Source organism: Meriones unguiculatus, chromosome 15, assembly GCF_030254825.1.
Source record: "Meriones unguiculatus strain TT.TT164.6M chromosome 15, Bangor_MerUng_6.1, whole genome shotgun sequence".
Lineage (NCBI taxonomy): Eukaryota > Metazoa > Chordata > Mammalia > Rodentia > Muridae > Meriones > Meriones unguiculatus.
The window spans coordinates 44,184,811-44,209,854 of NC_083362.1; the positions used below are offsets into that span (position 1 = coordinate 44,184,811).

The following is a 25,044-nucleotide window of genomic DNA, read 5'->3' on the forward strand; positions in this document are numbered from 1 at the left end:
GCCTTTGCAAGGTGGTTTTTACTCTCCACCATGTGTGTTGTGGGGGTGGAACACAGACCTTCAGGCTCAGAGACAAGTGCCTTTACTGGAGGAGCCACCTGCTGGCCCGTCCTTCCATCTTCCTTTACTTTTCTTTACGAACATTCTTTTAGCACTTAATACACCATGCATTTTCTTTTTCCTGCATCCTTCCTATAATGAAAACACTACAGGTCTGTGTTAGTTTTGTTTCTAGTTTTATCTCTAAGTCTGTAGTAGAGGAACACAAAAGGCAGGTCAAAAGAGAGGTCTCACAATTTTCATAACAAGAAAACAGTCCAATGGGGGAAAACTGAATGGAGAGTGTGACTGTAAGGCGTGCTAGTCTGCCCACTCTCCTTTGTTTCTTCTCACTGGAGTACTGTCCTCATTCAGACATCCTGGGTTCAGCTGGGAGCTGCAGCCTTCCCTGCAGCTGGAGTGTGCAGTCAGTTCACAACATAGCTTTCTCTATGGGCATCTGCAAAACACCTTCCTTGGTTCTCTTTTCCCCATCTTCTTTCTCCTCTGATTAAGTGGTACATAACCATCCTGCGATCATCAAAATGACTTTATGGCTCAAGAAAGGAGGAGGCAAACCTTGATGCATCCAGTTTCCCAGGGATCTAGAAGACCCCTGCACCATGGCAGGACTTTTGTTCCTGCACTTTTAATTCGAAAGAAAGGTAAGTTTTCCCTATGTCCCCTTTACGTGAGCTTTCTGTAATAGAAGCTCAATGTAATCCATATCTATATAAACACAAATAAGTTACTTACAGAAAATACCTAAATGAGAAATACAAATCTTAGAAAATGCCCTAGTACATCTGTGTTCTGAAAAAAAAAAAAACACACCAGAATTAAAAGAACAAGAACAGATAATGTTTTATCCTTTTATACACTGGGAAAAAAAACCCAAAGAAAAACAGCTTAAGATTAAGAGTGAGAGCTGTGAAGCTAGTTAATCGAGGTTTAAATCCTTGCTTCATCATTTAAAAATCATATATGCTTGGGAAAATTTCTCAGCCCACAAATTTTCCTCCTATTTTTGAGCTAATATCTATAGAAAGTTCACAATTATGCCTGGATTATAGCATTTTTTATTTTTATTATTTTTAAAAATTTTAAAATTTTTATTAATTACAGTTTATTCACTTTGTATCTAAGCTGTAGCTCCCTCCCTTTTCCCCTCCCAATCCCATCCTCCCTCCCTCTTCTTCTTCTATGCTCCTCCCCGATTCAATGATAGGGGAGGTTTTCCTCCCCTTCCATCTGATCCTAGTCTATCAGGTCTCATCAGGACTGGTTTCTTTGTCTTCCTCTGTGGACTGGTAAGGCTGCTCCCCTCTCAGGTGGAGGTGATCAAAGAGCCAGCCCCTGAGTTCATGTCAGAGATAGTCTCTGGTCCTATTATTGGGGAACTCTCTTGGATATTGAGCTGCCTTGGGCTACTTCTGTGCAGAGGGTCTAAGTTATCTCCATTCATGGTCCTTGTCTGAAGTATCAGTTTCAGAAAAGACCCCTGTGCCCAGATTTTTTTTGGGTTCTGTTACTCTCATTGTGGAGCTCCTGTTCCCTCCAGGTCTTTCTATCTCCCCCTTCTTTCATAAGATTCCTTGTACTATGCCCAAAGTTTGGGATGAATCTGAGCATCTGTTTGATACCCTGCTGGGTGGAGTCTTTAGTGGATACAGAAATTGTGGTACGAATACTACTCGGCAATTAAAAACAAAGAAATCATGAATTTTGCAGGCAATTGGTAGGATCTAGAAAAGAACAACCTGAGTGAGGTTTCCCAGAAGCAGAAAGACACACATGGTGTAGACTCACTCATAAGTGGATATTAGACATAGAATCTAGGATAATCCTACTAAAATCTGTCCACCTAAGGAAGCTAATCATGGAGGAAGGAGCCTATCACAGAGGATTACAGCATTTTAATGACTGCTTTTTTCACGCTTACAGGCTTGAGAGCGGAGGAGCATTGTGTTTTGAAAATTGTGGACATTATAGAAAATAATCTAAGATGCCATACAAATAAGTACAAACACATCCAACCACCAACTACTTGTATTCCCAAAGAAGTAAAGAATCCAGTGTGTAAGAAAATATGTACAAGGATAGTTGGAGTGTATCAGTGTGAGAGGAGGAAGCACATACGTTCCTCGTGAACTAGAATCAAGTGAATTCGCCTTTCTGTGGAAGGGTGCTGAATAATTCATACTACGCTTTACGTTGAAATTTTATTCACTCACCAAACAATCAATTTCATATGTATCACTTAACATGTGAAATCTTTATGATCTATGAGGGGAACCCTGCAGGGGTCAATGCAGCCAGTGCCCGAGAAGAGATAAGAATGAAAACCCAGTGCAGATTGACTTTGTCAACCTGGATCAGACTTCAGGGCGTCTAATGGCAGGCAGCTCATTGCCAGCCTATTTAAAACACACTACAGTGTGGGAAAAGGTTTCCACGAAACGATCAGCTCAATCAGAGCACTTCTGGGTGCACAGTGAGGCTTAAGGTGTGACTACCCAGAAACTCCCTCACAAAGTTACCTGCGGCCGTGAGGACGGTGGGCTCTATAGCTGAAAGGCATAAGATCTAATGTGGTCTCTGACTGATAGCCTGGAGGTCAGCAGGCCATAGAGTACATCTGACACCTTCCCAAAGAATGGGGAACAGTCTAGGGAGGGAAGGGTCTGGAATAATCATTTTGGGAAATTTGGGTGAGGTCTTCCTCCACAGATAGAAAAAGGTCACCAGGTCATTAACAAAATCCACTCCCATCTTTCTGGATGGAATTCAGGTGTTTGATTTTTATCTCCCCCATCGAGGAGTCACCTCTGCAGGATTAACATTCTTGGTTCTTTTAGTGTGTCTCTGTGTGTACAAGGATCTCTGTGTCCCCAACAGATCTGCTTCCCGATGGCAATAAAGAGTCAGAAAACCGGTTACCCCGCTCTTTGCATGTGAGTATAGGAACAGGAGGGCTGTAAGGAGGATTCAGGCCAGGAGAAGTTCAGCTACCACATGCGCAGTGCCTTGTTATGTTAAAGGGGTGGGGGGTGGGGATTAAATAAAAAACTGAAGTTTGACAAGGTATGATAAAGGAATCTGATGTCATATGTACTATTACTGGTTAGAGTAGTTTCAGCTCATATATAGGAAGCATGCAAAATAATATTTCCCAAATGCACAAGGGGGTAGTCTTAGGGAGGTGAGGATTTAGGTTATTTTTACCTTCTTCCTTACAGTTTAATTTGTTTTCTGATTTTCCAAAAAAAAAAAAAAAAGCTGTATATTTTATACAGTTAGAAAACTAGTTTTGTCTTCATGATATTTAAAAGAGATAAGGAGATGGGGGAAAAATGGTAGATGTGATGGCCTCTGTCATTTGGTTCTACCTTTGAGATGTTCCTCTGTAAAGAGAAAAAAAAATGTGTAAACCAGAAGTGGAAGGTTTATAAAAACGCCATTCATCAGAGAGGGCTTCAATACACAGTCAGGATTGTGTAGAGTGGGTGGGTTTGAAGTTTCCGATGATACAGCAGGTAAGGGAAAGACAGAAGTCTTAGGAAGATTCGAGGAGATGAAATCCAGAACAATGGGGGAAGCCTGGACTAAGGACCAGGAAAGGCATGCCATCAAGGACAAGGAGGCTGGCAGTGGTGCAGAGAAAACAAAGGAGGGGTAATCGAAGGCAGATAGAAGGGAGAGATCTGGATAGTAAAGAAGAGATGTTCCAGGATTGTGCCTTGTCTTTGAATTTTAAGAGTCAGGAACTTGTTGGGAGAGGCTGTAAGAAAAGCACTTGTGGGAACAAAGACAGATGGAGCTCACTAGACTTTCTGGGAAGAAAGGGATCCCAGGCTGCGTGTGCTTGTGTGTGAGTTCAGTCTCTTCCGGCTGGCTGCCCTTCTGTTCTGACCATCCTGGACCCACAAAAGGTGTCAGGATCGCTTCCAAGTATCGAGAATAGGGATTCTATCTTGGGTGTGAGCTAAAAGGAGAACTCCCATTGTGCGGAAACAGGGATGCCATGATAGCACTTGCATGACACTGTTTAACAACAGCTGACTGCGTGTGTTGCAGTGAGAGTGACCTGAAAATAGAAACAAACTATGGTCATTGTTACACAAGAAAAGACCAACTCATAACTGGGGAGTACTGAACAACTATTTCCTATTCAGAATTAGGGAACGAGGATGCCTCTGATGTCATTTCTGTTCATCAAATATTTCAAGACAACTAGAAAATAATCAGCGGAAATGGGTGGGCCTGATTTTTCCATGAGAACTCAGAAAACAGTGCTACTCCCCTTGATTTACCTGAAGACCCTGTTGTAGAGGAATGTTAATCCAGAAAGTGGCTGTTCTGGCAAGAGATTACATCTAAAGACCTTCTAGGTCTGTGAGAGCTGGCTGGAATACAACAAACAAGCCTTTAATCCAGGAGAAAGAGCCAAGCAGATCTGAGTTCAAGGCCAGTCTGGTTAGAGAGCAAGTTTCAGGTAAAGAAAAGCTTAGTCGCAGGCAGGGTGGTCCACGCCTCTAATCCCAAACAATGAAGGTAAAGTTAGTTTGTAGAAGGAAGCACCCAAGTTGAAAGTGATATCTAATTGAGTGGCAGAAACAGTGACGAATCAGAGATCTGAAAGCACAGACATGGTAGATATAAATTCAGGCACAAAGTAACATTTCTCAGAATGACAGTGGTGTGACTGGGGAGGGCAGGCCCAATGGCCTTCTGTGACAAGCACACAGCTAATAATGAAAGCTGGAAGCAAGGTGGAGATTGGGATTCTGAAGGCCCCTTCACCATAGGCTTAGTCTGGAGGCTGTCCCTCCTTTCTAACTTCACATCTGCCACTAAGAATTCCACGTACCATGGCATTGTCTCTCTCAAGTCAGATTAGAGCACTGAGTAGTTTATTTTCACTCACAGGTTACTTAATTGGTCTTGCAGTTTCCTGAGGGCATGTATCTCCCCTCAGCATCCATGTACTTCAGTGTCTTGGCTTGCAACCAAGCCAGACCCTCTGTGGAAGCCCTACTCAGTATTCTAGCCTTCATATTCCTTCCATTTTTATAGAAATGTGTAATTTTGGTGCTTTTGTTGCCATTACTGTGGTTAATTGTGTAAACGTTTTAATGCAACCTGGGCTTTGGCAAGAGTGAAAGTCATACTCTGTGTAAGTGTTCCTCGGATATCTGCTTCTGTTGCTAGCACCTGCTTTAATAGCTTTGTCTATATAGATTTATAATACTCAGTAGAGTACTTGGGGAGAGAAAGGAGACAGTGTGAATAAATAAGCCAGATAACAGCTGGAAACTGGGACCAGACTGAGCAGCCTGGGACAGCTAGTCACCCTGCTGATATATTTTCCTGGTTGTTCTGCTGGAATTGTATCTATTTTGTTATTTTCTTATTGCAGCTATACCAAATCGCCACCAATTGAGTGACCCAAGACAACAGAAGTTTATTGTTAGGGGAGGTCAGAAGTCTGAAGTGAGTCTTGCAATGTGCACAGGACAGAGCTAGTTCCTTTTGGGGGCTCCTTCTGCCTTCTCTAATTTGTTCAATTTCCGGAAGCCACCTGCACTCCACATCCCCCAGGCACGTGCCACATGGCCTTTGCTCCCACTGCTACTGTTGTCACATGGCCTCTGCCCACTTGTCACTCTCCTACAGCCCTTGAGATCACAGGTAGGGTGTGGTGTATCTGAGCCACTCAGGAAAATCCAGGATTGCCTCTCTGCTTCAAGCTCACTGATTTAACCTGCCTACAAGGCCCTTTTATACATACCAGGTAACTACAGACATGGCAGTTAGTTCACTTGCTAGACCTCTCATCACTCAGGGAACTACAACCTAGTGCTGATTTCTGGAATCTTCTACGCATTCTTCTTTTAGGAAGACAAGGTTCCTTCTGCTGCATTAGATAAGTTCCAGCTGTTCTCTCTTCCCCTAACACACAAAATGTACCCTAGAGTTCACCTTGCTGTGGGGCCCATCCTTTGGAAGCTTAGATCTGTGTTGTGAGGATTGCTGGAGGTTTATTGAATTTGCTTTTTCTTTAATTGCTCACTGAGAAGGACAAGTGCAATTTTTAGCTGGCCATCTTTGATGTCTTTCTGTTGCCTTTGAAATAACCACCCTTTGGTCTCTCCTTGTAGGGCTCCCTCACACCAATGTCCAAGTTGTGCTGGACTTGTTTTTTATCTTCTCAGATGGCTTAAATGTCTTAAATATCTTCTCTTTCCCTTTTTCTCTTAAATATTTTCTGTATATGTATGTGTGCATGCACAAATTCCCCCTCCTTACCTCCACCCTGCAAGCTCACTTCCCCTTCCTTGATATTAGAACACTCTTTTTCATCTTGGATATCGCAACTTATCAGGCACTCACACTAATTTATCGACCTTCTCCGATCAGTTTCTATATTTTTAGACTCTGTTATAGCCATCTGTATTTCTCTTAAATGTCTCTTTGCACAAATATTCAATTTATTGTTGCTTATCTTTCCTTCTTCCACCACTTCCTTGCTAAACGGCCAACTCATCGAGGGAAATTTTCTCATTCACCTTGACCCTTTGCATAATACTTGACACACAGAAGAAGGTACTCAGCTGGCATTTACTGATGAATATACCATGAACTCATTTTGTGAAGAGGTTTCTTAATGTTCGCTTATTCACTTAGCGCCAAGAGGAGTGATGCATGTCTTGTTTTTATAAAGATCTTTAAAAAAAAAAACAAACAAACTTGTCTTTTATGATAGAAAACTTTTCCCTTGTATATTAATTTCTTAATAAGTAACCTCCCTCCTCATGGAGTACTTTTATACCTCTGAATTGCAGGGTAAGAAAAAAAAAATCTACCATGATCCAGGGTTAATGTAAAATATAGGAGAATGATAGGGCTCACACGTTTGTTTTATGCTTTGATGATTTCTGTTTATGACAATTCAGGGAGACTGAGATCTCAGTTCCTGAGGGGACATGACAGGTCCCTTTGCTCTCCTGGAGTGGGGGAAGGGCTGTCCCACACTTCAGAGGTATGCCTGTGGCTCTCCCTTGATAGTTTACATCTTTGAGGAAGGCAGAGTGTTTTCCTTGCTAGTAAGTGTTGACCTTGGTCCTCTTCCAACAGGTTTTTCTTTTGTCTATTTACAAAACATGTATTTAAAAATTTTTATTACACAAGTTTCCTCTGTCTCAGTGTTAAATATGTGTGCTTTTACTAGAGTTGCCCAAACTGGGCATGTGCAGGCATCACATTTTTTTATTTTCCCCTAGTAGATAATTCTTTAAATGTAAGAAACTCTTCATTTTCAGCTTTGCACAGATTCTAACAAGGGTCTATTCTGCTTTCTGAACCTTTCGGGGTTGTAACAATATGCGCCATATGGCCTCAACAAACGCTCCTTTGCAATGCCTAATTTTTTTTTTCAGCCAGCTTTCCCTCTTGAATGTATGTACTCATGTGGTTTTGCATATGCTTCTTTTCTGCTATGATCTAGAGTCTTTGCTCTCATGCTATTCTCTTTCACCACTGCTTCAAGGTCTTCAGCTTAAGCAAAAGACGACAGTGTCATCTACATATCTGAGGTGACTCTGGTCCTTGAGTCCTTCTCTTTATCTGTGGAAACCTTGAAAGTTTTCTCAAGGCAGGAGGTGAAGAGTCTTAGTGAGATACCACCTATTAATGCTACACTACACACTGACCTTTACCACCTAATTTTCAAGTGAAATGTGGTGCTCCCCCGTGTGAAGACAGTTGAGGCACTTACCGCTCGGGCCTTCTATTGCTTCTTTCGTGGGGCTCCCAACAAAGCATCGTTTCCATTAAGTCCAAATTCTTTTCAAGTCTCACAAAAGCTGTACAAAATGAGTTGTTTACTGTCTATTGTTCCTCCTGCTCTGCAGTTTGAAAGCAAATAAAAAATAATGCCCACTCTAACTACCTAGACATGCTGGGTTCCATCAGTTGTTACCCACTGCTTATTGTCTATAAAAAGGTGTATCTCTAATTGAACTTCGGGGCTAAAGATAATATTAATCAAATAATTGATTAAGAAGCAGCAGTACAAATAAACAGATGTTGACTAAGGGCATGGTGAGATTTCCAAATTGCTTCAGCCAGCACTGTTACTGCTCAGTTCAAAACACAAACACGAGAAACCAACAAATAATGAGTAGAAGCTGTGGAATGACAGATCACTACACACAGGCAGATACAATGAATATCAGGCAGGAGTCACAGACACTCTCACATGCTGACTTCTGTTTCCCTCTGGCTTGGTAATGTATTGAGAAAGGCTTGGTTGAGTCTTCCCCCCCACCCCTGCTTTGCTTTCTCCCTCCAAGAGGTTTTCACTGTTTTTGTTTTCCTTCCATCTTGCTTCTCTTTCTTCTTGGCTAAGGTTGTTTGTGAAGTAGAATTCTATGATAAAAAAATAGTAGTTGAAAATAGAATATTGTGTATATAGAGAGATTGAAGTTTTGTAGAGATAGCTATTGCTAATGTATTACTGAAAAACAATAGGCTAATGCAACAAATATTGGTGACCTCTCAGTTTCCTTCAGCCAGAAATCTGCCTTCCACTTAGCTGGGTGCATTTGCCAAAGCTATTCATGAAGTTTTAAAAATTGTGACAGGTTGTATGTATATGTGTGCAACTGTGCATGGGATTGTGGAGGTCAGAGGTTAGGCATAGGTGTCATTCCTCAGGAATTGTCCACCTTTTTTTGTTTGTTTGTTTTGGTTTTTAGATATCAGGCCTCTCAATGGAACCCAGTGCTCATGTCTTCGCTGTGGCTGGCTGGTTAATGAGCCCCATCCATCTGCTTCCTTTGACTTCCTAGCACTGGAGTAACAAGCACCATCACTATACCTGGCTATTTTCCTTGGGTCCATAGGATCAAGCCAAGGTCCTCATGCTTGAGTGGCAAGCACTTCACTGGCAGAACTATCTCTCCAGCATAAAAATCCACATGTACAGTTGGTTTTTGGAAGGTCTGTCTTTTACCACATGGGCCTTTCCCAGGATTGTCTCATGAGGTAGTACCTCACTCCTCCACAATTCCTGGGAACTGTGAAGGACAGAACTCAGAGTGGCATCTGTGCTCTTTAGAACTAATCTTGGTGGTGGTAGTTGTTCTGTATTCTGTGCTTCTGAACGGTGAGCCAGCCCGTCCTAGCTCTGCTCAAGGGGAGGACTGTGCAGTGATGAGATTGGGAGTGTTTGGGGTCATTTTAGAGGTTTCATACTATAAGCTCCAACTCCCTTTTTGCCGTCTTAAAATAGAATTTAAATTTAACTCACTGTTTTGTAGTTAAATAGAAAAAAAAAGGACTTTTTTCTGCTGTGACACATTAGTGAATATAATAATTTTCCCAGGAGTGGCATCCATCCCTTTCTGTAATCTGTATCCTGCTTTGTTTTCACTAAAAATCCTATACTCCAAGTTGTTTCACCTCAAACACTCCTTAAAAATGTACTTAACAGTGTGTCCTTCCTTTGTAGCCCTGTGTCAGATGTCCAACTGTCTCTCATATTATTCACCAAATAAAGGAAATGAGGCAACTCTTTCAAGAGCCACCCCTTCTGGTCAGGAGCTTCCCTCTTCCTTCCCATCAGCCACTCTTCCTGAATTCTAAGAGATGAGATAGTAGGGCACCCCTTCTCTGTGGGTAGAACCTCTGCATTCATCTCCTCACACTACCCCTGGGCAGCTTAGGAAAGCTACTGACTACTACTGTGCTACAGCTTATTTGCCAGCACATGGTGACAGGGTTGTGCTGGGGGTCAGAATGAATTGTCACCATAGTGTTTAGAAGAGCATTTCCATCTAGCTAGCACTCAATAATTACTAGATCACTTGACATTACTCAGCATTTCTCATCCACCATTACTGTCACTCTTTATCTCTCATAACACCTTTTGGTGTGTGACAAATACTCATTTTATCCCAGGTAGAAGATGTCAGACAATTGGGTGGAGCTGCTCGTCTGTTTCCTCTTATTTAACACTATATTTATCTTCAAAAAGAGTCCACATCTTGTCTTGGTCGCCCTTCTACAGTCTGAGATTCACACACAACATTTTTTTAAAATTTATTAACCTTGTCATGTGCTACATCTGTGCAGGGGTTCTAGGTTATCTCCATGAATAGTCCTTGGTTGGAATATTTGTCTCTGGGAAGTTCCCTGTGTTCATATTTTCTGGTTCTGTTGCTCTCCTTGTGTGGTTCCCATCCTCTCCAGCTCTTACTATTTCCCACTTCTTACATAAGAGAGCACATGGCAGTTCAGCATCCAAGTGGGTTACATAGTAATGGGAAAAGGTTCTGCCTCTGACATAATCTGATTGGCCTGCTCTTTGACCTCTTTCAAGGGGAGCAGCCTTATCAGGCCACAGAAGATGACAATGCAGCCACTCCTGATGAGATCTGATAGACTAGGATCAGAAGGAAGGAGAGGAAGACCTCCCCTATCAGTGGACTTGGGGAGGGGCATGCATGAAGAAGGGAGAGGGAGGGTGGGATCGGGAAGGGGGGAGGGAGGGGCTTATGGGGGGATAAAAAGTGAATAAAGTGTAATTAATAAAAATAAAAAAAATTAAAGTTTCTTAACCTTTATTTTATGTGCATTGGTATTTTTTGCATGCAGGTATGTCCATCTGAGAGTGTCAGATCTTGGAATCAGTTGTGAGCTGCCATGTTGGTGCTGGCATTTGAACCTGGGTCCTCTGGAAGAGGAGTAAGTGACCTTAACCACCAAGCCATCACTTCCAGGCCCCACACAACAATTTTTTAACATGGAATATTTTTGGACTTTAGAGATGATGACCTTTCTTCTTCTTCTTTTTTCATGGATTTCTTTTTTAACTGTTAAGGCTCTAGTTATGCAATGCTTTTTTAAAAATGATTAATGTTTTTTGTTTGGATTCATTCAAATCAAGTAAGAGCTCTCTACTAGCTCATTTCCACCCCACCCCCCACACCATTATTTTTACATTACCTCCAGACATTCTACATTTTACTTTAGTCTGGAAAGCAGACTTTTTCAGACCAACCTGCAGCTGCCTAAGTAAATGTCCTGACTCATCACATATGCCTTCGATTTCAAATCCCAATCCCCCTTGGAGCCTTTTATACTTTCTTGTGATATCAAAGACATATAATTAGATTAATTTTTACTTTTTTCCATGAACCAAAACTTATCAGTAAATTTATTTCAGCCTAGGTGGTAATGCTTATATCCTAGTGAGTATGATTTTAAGCCACACAGACACAAAGGAGGCTGAGACACAGTAGTGTCTTAGAATTTTCCACAAGTGTATTTCTCTAAGTCCTTTCATTTAAACAGAAAATTATACCAAACCTACACTTGGAGAATGAAACTTCCAGGAGATAATACATGATGTTGGGCTTGAGTAAGCATATAATAAGATAAAATTTAGGGAATTCAGAGATATAACAAGGGAAAAAGCAGAAAGCATCCAACGAATTATTTTCAATGTTTTAAAATGAGAAGAGAAGATGGCGGCTAAATAAAAACCCAGCTCTTCATTTTGTTGTAAGTCTACAAACTAGAGAGCATGGTTAGAAGCTGCATTTAGAATGTGTTTAGAAGTGGAATTCATTAAAATATTTTATAGTTCAGTTAGTGTTGTTTCAGAAAGGAATTCCAAAGAAAATTCAAACAAGAGCATTCCTAGGTGTTCACGAAAATGTGGGACCAATTTTAAAATAACTTATTTTACTAAAATGTAAAGTATAAATTCTCATTTGGAATTGGTTCCCACCAGCTGTCTTGTAAGTATTTATGATTATAGCATACAGAAAGCTAGAAATGAATAAAGCAATATGATTCACTATAAGATATATTGGAGATTATGGATTTCCATTTGAGATTGTATTGGAGACACATTTTACTTTGGGCTATTGTGAACATGTGCAGACTCACAGTTAAAACTTTGAAAAGTGTTGGAAGATAGGCTAAATGTAGAAAAGATGGTACAATGATGCCATCTTCCAGCGCCAGAAAGACCATGTTCTTCACTGTTCTAATCCAGGCACTGAGCACCCTATGGCCTTGCCATCAGCTAACCTAAGACTGCTTTGTGTCCCTTAGTGAGTATCATCCAGGTATGTTCACATACCCTTATGTCTATTGACATAGCTCTGATGCTCAGGCAACACAAGAAACAAAGGATGACCAAGCCAATCAGGAAAATGTGGCTGTGGAGACTGATGCTGACTAAAACCAACAGAAGGGCTTTCTGTTACTGAGGAGGAGTTTATCAATTGGGTCCAAGTTACACTTAAGAGCAAGAAGCTTTGGATGTTACTTCACAGCAGGTTGACTATGAACAACATAGTTGAATATCATATTCAAAAAGGCACAACTTCAAATGTTTTGTTATAAAGAAAAAATGTTTCAGGAAGTAGGTGGGTTGGTCCTGAGTTAAACATTGCCTAGTATAAGCATGTATCAAAAATATTAAATGGTTTCCCACAAACAGGTACAAGTGAAGTAGGAGAAAAAGTAAGACCTAAAAAAGTAAAAGAAGTTCAGAGAAAGTAAGAGAACAGTCTTCAGAGGAGTGTCTCTAGTTTGGTCTTAGAGTAGAATATCAAATGGGAAATAAGTATTGATAATCTGATTTTCAGAAGTTTTGCAGGTGCCATTCCTCCTATTTGCTTCTTTAGAGCTTCAGTGAGGCATACCACACTGTTTTCCTATGAAAAGATATGCTTACTATGTCTTATTTCCCAGCTATCCCAGTTATAAGCATCAGGTGCTTGTAACTTTAGAGAAATTGTTATGCTTTTCCTTCAAAGGATGCTTCAGTAATGATTATGATAGAATGTTTAATCTCATCACATTCAGGTTGAGGGAGTCTTTTTGTCAGATTTCTGACTTCTCTTTTCCAGCACTGTTGTGAGAAGGTCAGATATGATAAAACACTGAATTGTTTGAAAGTGAAACTACTTGCATTATAAGAAGAGAATTTTACTTTTTCTGTCACTGTTTTAGGGAGGAAGGGTCTTAGCAACACGGACATACCACTGATCCTTTTAACTAGTACATGTTGACAACATATAATTTGGCATAATGACTACCAAGTAATCCAATTTATTGATTAAACTATTAAAGTGGAATGATATATTAAATAAAATCTAAACAATGTACTATAATATGGGATCTCAACTTGCTTCCATTGCAGTACTTTTTAACTAGAATTTAGTTTCTAACTTGATTATACAAATTATTGGGCAATCAGAAGGGATACTATTTTTGAGATAAATGGTCCTTATCCTAGTTTTTAAGTTTATGCTAGAAATGTTTAAAAAAATATAGAAGATATTGTACACTACAAACTTGGTCTAATTTAATAACTTAACACAACAGTGTTAAGTTCTGGGTACTAAATCTTTTCTTGGCTACCTTGGCTTTTTGGTCAAAATCTGGAAGCCACATGGTAGGGAAACATGACTTTCCTCTGAACCCTTGCTTCAGCTATTGTAAAAATGGCAAATTTTCTTTTAAAGTTATTTTGATTCACAAAATTCCACATAAGCTGTTTTAAGGATTGGAGTTAGGTCAGATGGTCGAGATGCAGTGACCGGCACTCATCCCAAGTTTGTTGTGCTGAGTCGCTCGGGATTTAGAAGAAGAGCTTTTCCCTGTGTGAGGTGGCCGGTGGCTGCTGAAAGCTCACCTTGAAGTTGATTGCTGCTTCGAGAGCTCAGGTGGTCACAGCTGTGTGTGCCCGTCTCTTCATCCTCTACCCCATCCCTCTCTTCCCTCTCCTCATTGTCACCCAAAATCCCTTGCCAAAAGGGGAATAACCTCACACCTGATTAACTTATGTTTTGATTAGAATTTCGCTGTGGCCACCAAGCTATTAGAATTTCCAGGTTATTTTTTGAAGCTGGGCATCAAGAGTGTCCCCCCGACCCCGGGTGAATAGCATTAGAAACTACTATGAGGTTTGGAGTAATGGCTTGGAAAACTAGCTGGAAATTGACGACTGGAGCTCCTAGTGATTTCATCTCTAAAGCGGAAAACAGGAAAACATTTCTGTACCTCATTGGGTAGCAGAAATGAGTAAATTAGGGAGCAGATGAAAAAATATTGTTTAGGGTTCAAATCATTGCCAGTACCTGATATTTGTTCTGTCTGAGAGGTGGGTGGAGAAGGGTTTATTTCAACTTGCAACTCTCAAGTGATACTCCATGCTGACATCACTAGGGAAGTCAAGGCAGGAACTCAAGGCAAAAACCTAGAGGCAGGAACTGATTCAGAGGTCATGGAGAAATGTGCTTATTTGGCTTGCTCTCTTTCATGGATTGCTTGACCTGCTTTCTTTTTTTTTTCTTTCTGTTCTTTTTTTTTAATTAAAATTTTATTTTTTTTTACTTAATTGCAGTTTATTCATTTTGTATCCCAGCTGTAGTCCCCTCCTTTGTTCCCTCCCAAACCCACTCCCCCTTCCTTATCTCCTCTCATGCCCCTCTCTAAGTCAACTGATAGGGGAGGTCTTTCTCCCCTTCCATCTGACCCTTATCAGCACTGGCTGCACTCTCCTCCTCTGTAGCCTGGTAAGGCAGCTCCCTCCTCAGGGGGAGGTGATCAAAGAGCCAGCCAGGGAGTTCATGTCAGAGACAGTCCCTGTTCCCCTTACTAGGGAACCTACTTGGAGACTGAGCTGCCATGGGGCTACTTCTGTGCAGGGGTTCTAGGTTATCTCCATGCATGGTCCTTGTTTGGAGTATCTGTTTCAGAAAAGACCCCTGTGCCCAGATATTTTGGTTTTGTTGCTCTCCTTGTGGAGCTCCTATCCTCTCCAGGTCTTACTATCTCCCTCTTCTTTCATAAGATTCCCTGCACTCTGCCCAAAGTTTGCGGCCTGCTTTCTTCTAACACCCAGGATCAACAGTCATGGGTAGCGTCACAATCATTAACTAAGAAAACGTGTTACATCCTTGTGTACATGACAGTCTTATGGAGGCATATTCTCTATTGAGAGTCCCTCTTCCCAAATGAGTCTAGCTTATGCTAGCTTGTGCTAAATCCAGGTTGATTTAAAACTAGCCAGAAGACAACGCATTTTATGTTTTTGGCAGGCCTCCCTCACCATCACTGTGAACAATCAGTCACATTCCCTTCTGGATTGTAAGATACCTACGGAAATGCCCCCTGATGATTGCATCAGTTACCATAATATGGGCAGGTTGTTTTTCGGTTTGTGAGCTAGATTTGTTTGATAATAATGTCTCTGTTATAGAGTTGTTTCAGTTTATCTCATTTTCTTTTCTGCCATGATCACCTGGAGTCAGTTTAATCTGGGTTATGGCAGTAGTCAATACTCGTTCTCAGGTGCCTTCACAACTTTCTCCCTTGGTTACCACGAAGAAAGGGCTCCAACTGTTTAGTAACAATTTACTAAATAATCCCAAGAGAAAATTTGGACTTTGTGGGGCAACAATTCTTCCTCACTGATCTTAAAAATAATTTAAATCAAGTACAAAAATTTTAAATTAAAAAGTAAAAATAAAAACATTCAACTCAAATGCAATAATGTATTAGTTTGTTAGTTTTCCTGAAAATCCATTTGCTATGCGTGTATTTATCTTTCTTAGCATAAAACACACTCACACATAAACACACACAAGTACATTTGCGTATAGATGGAGGATTGATTTTACATTGTAAACTTTTATTTATTTTTACTTAATGGTTGCAACCATTTTCAAAATTGGTTTTCACACACCGATGTGTTAACCGATTAACTTCGGTTAATTCGATATTATCTGTAATACTGACAATCACTTTATGCAGATCGCCATACGATCAAGTGTAAGGCAGTTGTGCAGTAAGGAATGGGCCATTTAATGCCATAACACGTATTTATACTTTGCCTCCGAGAGGCAAAGACTGATTCTACTTTTATCATTCTTAGCAATAGGAGTGTCTTCTTTCTGAAAATGCTCATTGACGTAGGGTTTTTAAATAAACATTTAAAAATGTGATGGTGTGACACGGTGCAGGTTTTGGGCGAAAAGGATTGTATCCTGTTATAGCTTGCATATGTGAAATATATTAGTTTCTACATTTTTAAAATTCACTTGGTTTAGGAAGATGATTAATTTTGTTATACTTAAATTTATCTTTTTTATATCTTGAGATTTCTCAGAGGAAGTTGATAGACTTTTACTGTTTGTTTTGTCCTTTATTAAAGATGCTTTATCTTCCTTTACTTTTAAATATAAGTGGCCAAGTACTTTTATGATTAGTCTATTTCTATTTAAACTGGAGTGCAGGAGCCTTAATTTGCTTGCACAGGGGTCTTAAACAGTTGGGGTTTTTATGAAAAAGGGTTTTACTTACCAAATTTCAGCTTATTCTCTGAATATTCAAATACATTTGTCAACTACTTTTAGAGGAGAAATTGAGACTGTAGAAGGATGAGGAAAAATCTGGAACTATAATCCTAATCTTTTGAAATATAAAACTGTGACACAAAGAGCAATGGTCCTGGGGTTCTGAATCTAGGCCATGCCAGAATCATCAAGAAGATAAGTAAACATATCCAGCACCATCCTGACTGCATACCAGAAAAGAACACAGCAGGGCTGAGATGTTGTCATTGTCTTCACAAAGCTTCCCAGGAGACTCCAGTGGAAACCTAGGGTCAAAATCCAACACAATTGGCTCAAGAACAATCTCTGCCCAACTGAGTTGTGCCATCCCAAGAACCTGAGCCATTGGGCCGTAAGAAGGGATGGAGGAGCGGTTATTCTATGAGTTCCACAATAAACTGGCGCCTCTGGGATGCATGAATGCCCTCAGCCCGAGCTCAGGGAGAAATGTTAGCGTCTCAGGTATGTGTCGATGGATTTGATGGTGTGTGTGTGTGTGTGTGTGTGTGTGTGTGTGTGTGGTTTATATACAGAATCTATCATTTGAAATTAAAATAGAGGAAGTTTGAAGTGATTTCACTGCAGGGTCCTTGCTGAAGGCCTGGTATCGTTGCCAGCTCTTCTGTGAGAATTACAGATTAGCAAAGTGAGAATTGTAGCAGTTTGGCTGTAAAGATATTAAAAAGTCTAGTAAGTTTAAGTTATTTTCACTCCAGGAAAACTATAATCATTTGAAAGATCAAAGAACAAGAGTGAAATTTAAAATAAGATTATATAGTCAAAAGTACCACGGGGCTGGAAAGAGCCAGTTATGGTTTACCTGTGCCTCATTGTACTAAAGAGAACATTTTTACATTGAAAACAACTTGCAGGATCTGCTATGAAAGCTTTTAACCTATGATATGTTTGAAAAAAAAACTTTCTTGGCAGATAATTTTATTGTTGTTGTTGTAAGGAAATCATTTCTTTTCATACTTAGAATAGCTTTTCCTTTATTGAAATGTCAGCATATTACTGGAAATAAATGAAATGTCAACACCTCTGATCACATCCTTGTCTAGTTTTAAAGATCTGAGTGAATACAACTCCTTTTTTTTTTATGGTGAATCTTTTGCATAGAAATTCTAGAGTTGAGAGTTTGCTGACCACAGAACTTAAAGGAAGGAATATTACAATGCAGCTTTTTGAAACAAAGAAAAGGAGTTTGGAAGTGTCTGTATGGTTGAATTTGTAAGCGTTGATGTGAGCAGATGCATCTTTCCAGAGCCTTATTATCTAATCTTTGCAGACGGGCATCATTATTAACTTTTTATGCAACAACTGTTCCTGTGTGGAGCACGAACAAGGTAAGAGGTGGGGACAGCATTAGTGGCATGCACACGCTTCTTGGTCCAACTCTTAAAGAGATGCTTGTGAAGAAAGTAGCATAAAAGATGAAGAGCCCAGCTTTCTCATGAAATTTAAATTGTATAAATTCATAAGATAAAATTACTGCTTTCAGCTTCCCTGTTTTACCGGTATATTTTCTAAACTAGGGCAAGTAAACTAAAATTCATAATTTATAGGCAATCTGTGGAAAAATTAGTGAATTATTTACAACACTTTTGAAAAATATGTTTGTATCTTATACAAAAATTAGCGACTGTGTTAATCACAGCAGTGCCACAAAGATGCTGGGAATTAGGACTTGCTAAGTGAGTTTGGGAAAAGTTGTCCTGTAACTCAATCTGTGATTGGAAAAACCAAGCTGATCTTGAATGGTCTATTTAAACAAGTGCCAATTATTGAATAATTCTCTGACCCAAACAGAAAGTTACTGTGTATGGAAAGACATTTTTCCCTTTGAGTGCTTTATTCCAGATGCCCTTTTAAATTGTTTTAAATTCTCTGTGGGCAGCAGATAACTAAACGTACGGAATGTAGTAATGGCAGAGAGGAAGCAATCATGTCGGCCACTTCTAGCTCAGAGTCGCGGAGAAGGCATCTGGTCTATATGAATTGCAGACTATAAGGACTTTGACAGTTCATAGACCAGACCTAATTTATTAAACTAAGTTTCTAATATAAACAGTAATTTGTTCCAGGCACTGACACTGCAGGTCTGGATTATGTGAGCCAAACAGAGAGAACTGTATTTCCTTTTTGGAAAGTGTGTGCCTTTGGGGCACTGGGAGAAAATAATCGAATATGTCATAACAGTAAATATAATGAACATGGCTGCCTCCTGAGCACGGGCCGATTCACACTCTCTGCTTCTTAAGTTTTCCAGAAGTTATTTTAAAAGGACTGGGGCATGATTTATAAGCTTTAAAGCGCACCTGTGCCTGATATTGCAAATGAATCTGAACAGAGCGAGACTCCTTGATAGGGTTGAGATACAGGTTAAATTGCTCTGTAAACATTTCCACTGTAGAAATAACTTTCCTAAGACAAAACCATGAAGATTCTGTGCTGTTGTATTACTTCATACAACAGAGTCAGCATCCTCAAGTTCATGTGCCAAAGTGAAATGCTCATATTAAAAATAGCCTGTTATAGATAGAGCCAAGACTTTGGAAGACCTGTTTTAGTCTGTCCAAATAAGATGGCTATATCTAAGGGGCTGTATTTTTATTGTGAAAGCAGTAATATGTTTTCTTACCCATGATTGGTATCTCTATCAAATTATCTACAGGCTGCTAAATTCTATGTAAAGTGAAAGAAAATCTAAACATGCTTACTTTTAATTAATTAATTGCTTGATTAATTTTTGTTTGAAGGGCATAGTAATTGCTAGGATGACTTTGTTTGGCTGTATTTTTGTGTACTTACATCACACTGAAATATAAATATAACAAACTCATCGTAAGAGGTAGATAAGGGGCAATGGCAAGCACTTTCAAGGTTCTTAAGTTACCAGTCCAGCGATTGATTTGGTAGCTTTCTCCTTCTGTCTTGACCGAATATTGCTCCATATCATTACATTACAATTTGTAGGGTACCTCTCTGAACATATGAAAACTTAGCTCAAAATGAAATATTAGCTCAGATGCATCAAACATCCCTTCGAGGCTCATTAGTCGGCAGCTGAGTCAGGATGTCCCTTGACCATTTTAGGAAAACAGAAATATACAGGTGGCTTTAAAGTAGTGAAGAGATCACCCCAAGAAAAACAGGATACAGTCATCAAGGAAGAAAGAGCACATTGCCATTAGATAGGCAACCCAGGGTACTTCCCCAAAGTTAGAATGAACAAATAGAATTAATGCGTTGGTAACGCCTAACCAATAGATGTGAGGCATATAAGATACTCTACATGGCTACACTAAATTTATTACATTTATCAGGGAAGAATTGTTCAGCATTGTCTCCATGGCATATTTCATATAATATGAATAAAATATTATAGCAAAATAAATATCAATTGAGACTCAGTAAAGGAAGCACAGTCTAAGTAGACTGAGACATTTAGACCATTTTGGTTGAATTAACTATGCTAGCCAATAATACAGTTCATTTTCTCAAGCCATTTTGCCTTAAGTAAACCTGAGCTGACAAGTTAATGACTTAATACAACCAGCCAACAGGTTGTTTTCATGTTTTGGAGGAGCAATCTGACATTGCTTCCTATCAAACCGCTCCCTTGTTAGAAGAAATGCTCCTGTGGTAGGGGGAAAACTCAGAGAAAGATGCAGAGTGGCAGGAGAAAGCTTACCAGAGGAGGCAGCAATGTAACACCAAGGGATTCTGATCCCACGTATGGTGAAGCATTTATGCTTATGTCTGTGGGGTAGAGAGTTTTATTCCTGCTTGTAGAATAATTTTCTTAAATATTTTCAACTTTTATTTAGTTATAGAGTGAATGCAGTGTTGTGCAAAAGACAATTAAATATTCTCTCCATACCACATGCACTCTCCTGGATAACAGCAGCGATTTCTGAAGGGACTGTTTTCTCCTATTCGTAGGCTCTTAAAATATTAGCTTCACAACAAAACAAAAATAACAACAACAGCAAAAAATCCATGGAGACTTTAGGGAGGTAGAGGAAGATCTTCAGGAGCTGGGACAAGGGAAATAATGTGATCAAAATATATTGTATGAAAAAATTTTAAATGAAAAGTAGTATCTTCACAAAATTGTCTTTTGTCAATAAGCATTATGGCCCTGGTAGAATTCTAAAAGCAATATTTACTGCAGGTATTTTTTTTTCTTCAGCACAGAAAATAGGTACCTTTCCTCTGTTACAAAACATTTTAAGGGAAGATAGGGATTCAAGAAAGAAAGAAAGAAAAAGCTTCAATCAAGAGATCAAGAGTAGTGAAAAGCCTTCCTGTTCCATCCGCTGGACATGAGCAGTGGTTCTGCTGACCTGGCCACTGCTGTGACCTGACTGCAGCTGTGCATTATCTGTGCAGTGCATTTCCTACAGCAAGGGGACTCGAAGACAGCAAAACAGCAGCAAAGTTAAACTCACTCTTCTTTTTGATTTTTTTTACAATATGTTTATTAATTCTTTGAATTGATTTCATGCAATGTATCTTGAATATATTCACCTCACCCTGACTCCTCCTGTTACCACCCTCTTCACTTTCCCAGTCTTTCCTACATAACTTTGAGTGTATGTATTTTTAAAAAGATTCCGTTTTTCTGAGGAGTCCATTTTGTGTGGCCTGGTAATCCTGGGTGTTGGGCCTTCTCTCACATGTGGCTAACTTTTAAAGAAAGTTGACTCTCCCTCTCCTAGTAGCTATCAGCAGAAAGATTGTATCAGATCTCCTCAGAGCTGTGACCTGTTCACCCATAGGTCCTTGGAATCATTAACAGTGCCAGGTAGAGGTTCTGTCCCATGGAGTGCTCCTCTGATTCGATCAGAAAGCAGCTGCTTCTTTTCATAACATTTGTGCTATTACTGTACTAGTAGGTGTATCTTGGCAGGTCTTGTCATTGTTGTAGCTTGTCGGGTTCACTTGAAGCTCACTTTTCCTCTCCAGCCGCGTGCTTAATGCATCTTCCCTTAATGCACAGCTGTTGGGATTTCGGTGCGCACTTCCTCAAACATGAGCATTTTCTTGGGGAGTCAAGGTTTAGGTCTGTAAGTCTCAATCTTACAGACTGATTTGTTCAGCATACCCAGATTTAGTCAGGAGAACCCCTCACGTTGTGGTGGGAGGGTTTCAGTAACAGGTTCAGTCTTGTCTCTAAGTAACTCCACGGCCACTGAGTCCACAGAACAAGTTATATAATCTTGGATGTGAGTTGTTGTTTGGGAGAAAAGCACATTTCAAAATAGCTAACAACCGGATTTTTTGACACCCAGCGATTGTAGATGTAGACTCACACCTGTAAACAAAAATTGAATTTGAAATTTTTTTTTCTGTGCATGTGTTTAGTGGTGAATTTGGTTAAAAATAAATTCTATAAATTGACTACAGTTTTCCATATTAGAATGCTTCCCAGTCTCTCTGTGCCTCAGTGTTATTTGGGGTTTATGGCTTGCATTTTCTTGGAGAGTGGCAAAGACAAAATGACCCGGTTTTTAGTAGTTTAATAATCTAGTCTTTTCTAAGTTAAATAAGCCTTTAAAATGTGCAAACTTCTGAGAGCGTTCCCTTTAGCTTGGTATTTAAAGTAATTTCTATTTTTTACATCTCATACATTCTTTTCAAATAGAAGAATCTTCAAATATATATGATTCCCTTTACTACATCTTATATAAAATGAGAACTCTCTGTCAATTGTTACTGGGAATATGGAATCACGCCAAAACACAATCTGAGTTTTTATTGGTGATTTTAATTAAAGGGAATCTACTTGGACATTATTTTAAAAATCATTAACCGTGATAGGATGAACTGTATATTATAAAGATTGTCTTTAATTAAAAATTACACGCATGTGTGTTGTGTGTAGGGTGTGCACATGTGAGTGCCAGGTCAGGCCCCCTAGGGCTGGTGTTACTGATGCTGCTGTGAACTGTCCAAGATGAGTGTTTGGAATCGGTCTCTGAACCAGCGAGATATCTTTCTAGCTCCAACAAAACAGATCAATGACCATTCTATCTAAAAGCCTTGAGGTCAGTCACATCGACGAAGAAATTCCATTTACACATTCTAATTAGGACAAGGTGTCATTCCTGTGGTCTCGTTCTGTAGTATGAGGGCACTCAGTGTGCTGTGACATTTCTTACACCAACTCCCTGAAATTCACTACAGTAAAGTCCTGACTTTATTACCTCCCAGATCTGTACCTCTGTTGTGCTTCAGTGGGGGTTTGTGAGGGCTATATTTAGGCCTCACTTTCACAGTAAATGGTTTTCCCCTTGATTGTATTGCTCATCTTTAGGAATTGTTTCAGTGGCTGCTTTGTTCTTCCATTGGTTGTATTGCTCAGTCAGGAACTCGGCATCCAAACGTGGCATGTGCTGTGAAGCCCTAAGTGTGTGGAAGAGGACTCCAGCAGGGAGCTCAAGAGGCTGAATCCTGCCACTAGCTCTCTGCACTCTCTCTGCTCCTCACCCTATGCTGGAGCACCAGGCACAGGTGCAGATTTCCGCACCTCAGTCTTACTCACACAGTCTTCAGGGTCAACTGCCAAAGGCCATGAATGCTGTGTTGGGACCCCCCAGAGAGGATCGGGAAATTGCAAATAGACAAGTCTTTCTTTGTGCTTTCTTTAGCCACCTCCTACTCTACCTGAATGTGCTCATCCAGGACATTTGGGATCCCAAAGCGTGTTTGTCTGATTCATAGCCACAGTAAATCATCTCTTACCCTTCTGGCACCCTTTCTGAACTCTGGGAATGCTGCGTTAGAGAACATACCGAGTAACCTGGGGCTGTAGAGAAGGCAGCATTAAGAACTGGTAAGAACCAGTCCTGTGAAGAAAAGGTACAGTGAAACGAGTTATAGTTCATGATGTGATGCTATTTCCAAGAGATGTAGCTTTTGAAATGGTGTTAGGCTTTTGTATGCTGAAGAGATCAAATAGGTAGAGTATGTTGATTTACATCGTAAACTGTTCTGAATCTGTCATTTCCTTTTGCTGTCCTTGGAGTCACTGAGCACAGCCTTATAGTTGCTACTTTCTGGAAAGAATGGAGAGAAGAACAAGAGAGGAATACGAAAATATGAAAAATTCTTAGAATGTGGGGTGGGCTATCCCAGGCCTTTTTCAATGGTTCCAAAGCAGGGAAGAGCCTTAGTTTTCTCTGCTCTAATAAACACATGGAAGAAGGGAGGACTGGAACCTTGACAGTGTGACAAAAATTCAAACAGAACCTTTTGAGAAAGCTGCACTCTTAGACTGACACCTGCTTAGACCCAGCCTTCCTGCTGCCAACATTGCTGTATCTACTATACAGCACTTGGTTGCACTTGGAAGATTCAAGTGTTCCCAGGCCCAAGCTGTTCGTCCCAATCGAGTGTCTTGGGAACAGTCACCTCAGGGTGGCTTCTCTCAAATGGCTCTGGAGGATAGCCTTTTGCTGCCCTGTGGGAACTTAAGCGCACTGAGGTCTAATTGCTGCAGTTTTTAAGAGCACAGTTTTTCAAAACCACAAGCATGGATTTTCATGTAAAGGATACAGTTTTAAATATGAAACAGAACAATTTCCAATTGATAGCAGATGAATTAAATTTAAAATGAGAGAGACCTGGCCCTTACCATCAGTCAGGTTAGCATGCTAAATTTGATGTCTCAGACATAGATTATCTGCTTGCTAGCTTTGTTCAGAATGTCAGTAATCAATATTATCCTCCTCAGCGGATTCTTGTACTCTGCCAAGAGGTGGAATATTAGCTGAATTTGCTGTACATTTGGAAATACATATGGACAGCTTTTGTCCATGTACAAAAAGGAGAGAATTTGACTATTTGAGTGTTTATGTTCAAATGTTAAGGTATTCAATTTATTTTTATTTATTTTAAATGCCACATTTTGATAAAATAATATCATTATTTTGACATTAAAACTCTGAACTTAAGTTATTAAAATTTCAAGGCATAGGTCAATTCAAAATGTTTGAATCAAAGCTTAGGCAAACCTTTTGCACCTTGATGACTTTTATAAGGAGGAAGAAATATGACTATCAATATGTCTTCATTTGCAATAACACACACACACACACACACAAACAGTCTCACTTTAAAGTCTAAACAATGGGATTTTGTGGTCTTATTACAAAACAAATACTACATTATAATCTCTTCCTAATATAATAAAGCCAGTGGCCATCAAGTTTGACTCAGTTTTCCCAGTAGTAGGAAATCGTCTTTCTAATATGTTGTCATCAATAAAATGTCTATTGTAGTAGTACTGGTGTTTTGGTTTTAAATAAAATTCACAGTGGTGACAGCACTGTTATTTTGTTTTAGGCAGCTGCTTCATCTACTCTATTCATAACAGCATGTCTAGTCTGAATGAATGGATACACTCTGTTCAAGTAGGGTTTAATAGAACATATTAGGGTGTGGTCCTTTTCCTTGTTTGTCTTTTTTTCCTAGTGAGCTTGTATGTAGTGCATTTCTTTTTAAACAGACTCACATACTTCCTTCCAGTGACTTACCCAAGGTCCATTCTCTAGTTAGCTTTCCCAAGCTTTGTTTC

General features: G+C 39.8%; 1 long non-coding RNA gene across 1 annotated transcript in view; it reads left to right on the forward strand.

Annotated features, from left to right (window-relative positions):
* The first annotated feature begins 440 nt into the window (after positions 1-440).
* Positions 441-25,044, forward strand: part of LOC132647975 (uncharacterized) — a 57,954-nt gene continuing 33,350 nt past the window's right edge. Inside the window, exons 1-2 of the long non-coding RNA XR_009586299.1 lie at positions 441-704; positions 10,699-10,788. This is a non-coding gene — a long non-coding RNA (uncharacterized LOC132647975). The remainder of the gene's footprint in view (positions 705-10,698; positions 10,789-25,044) is intronic.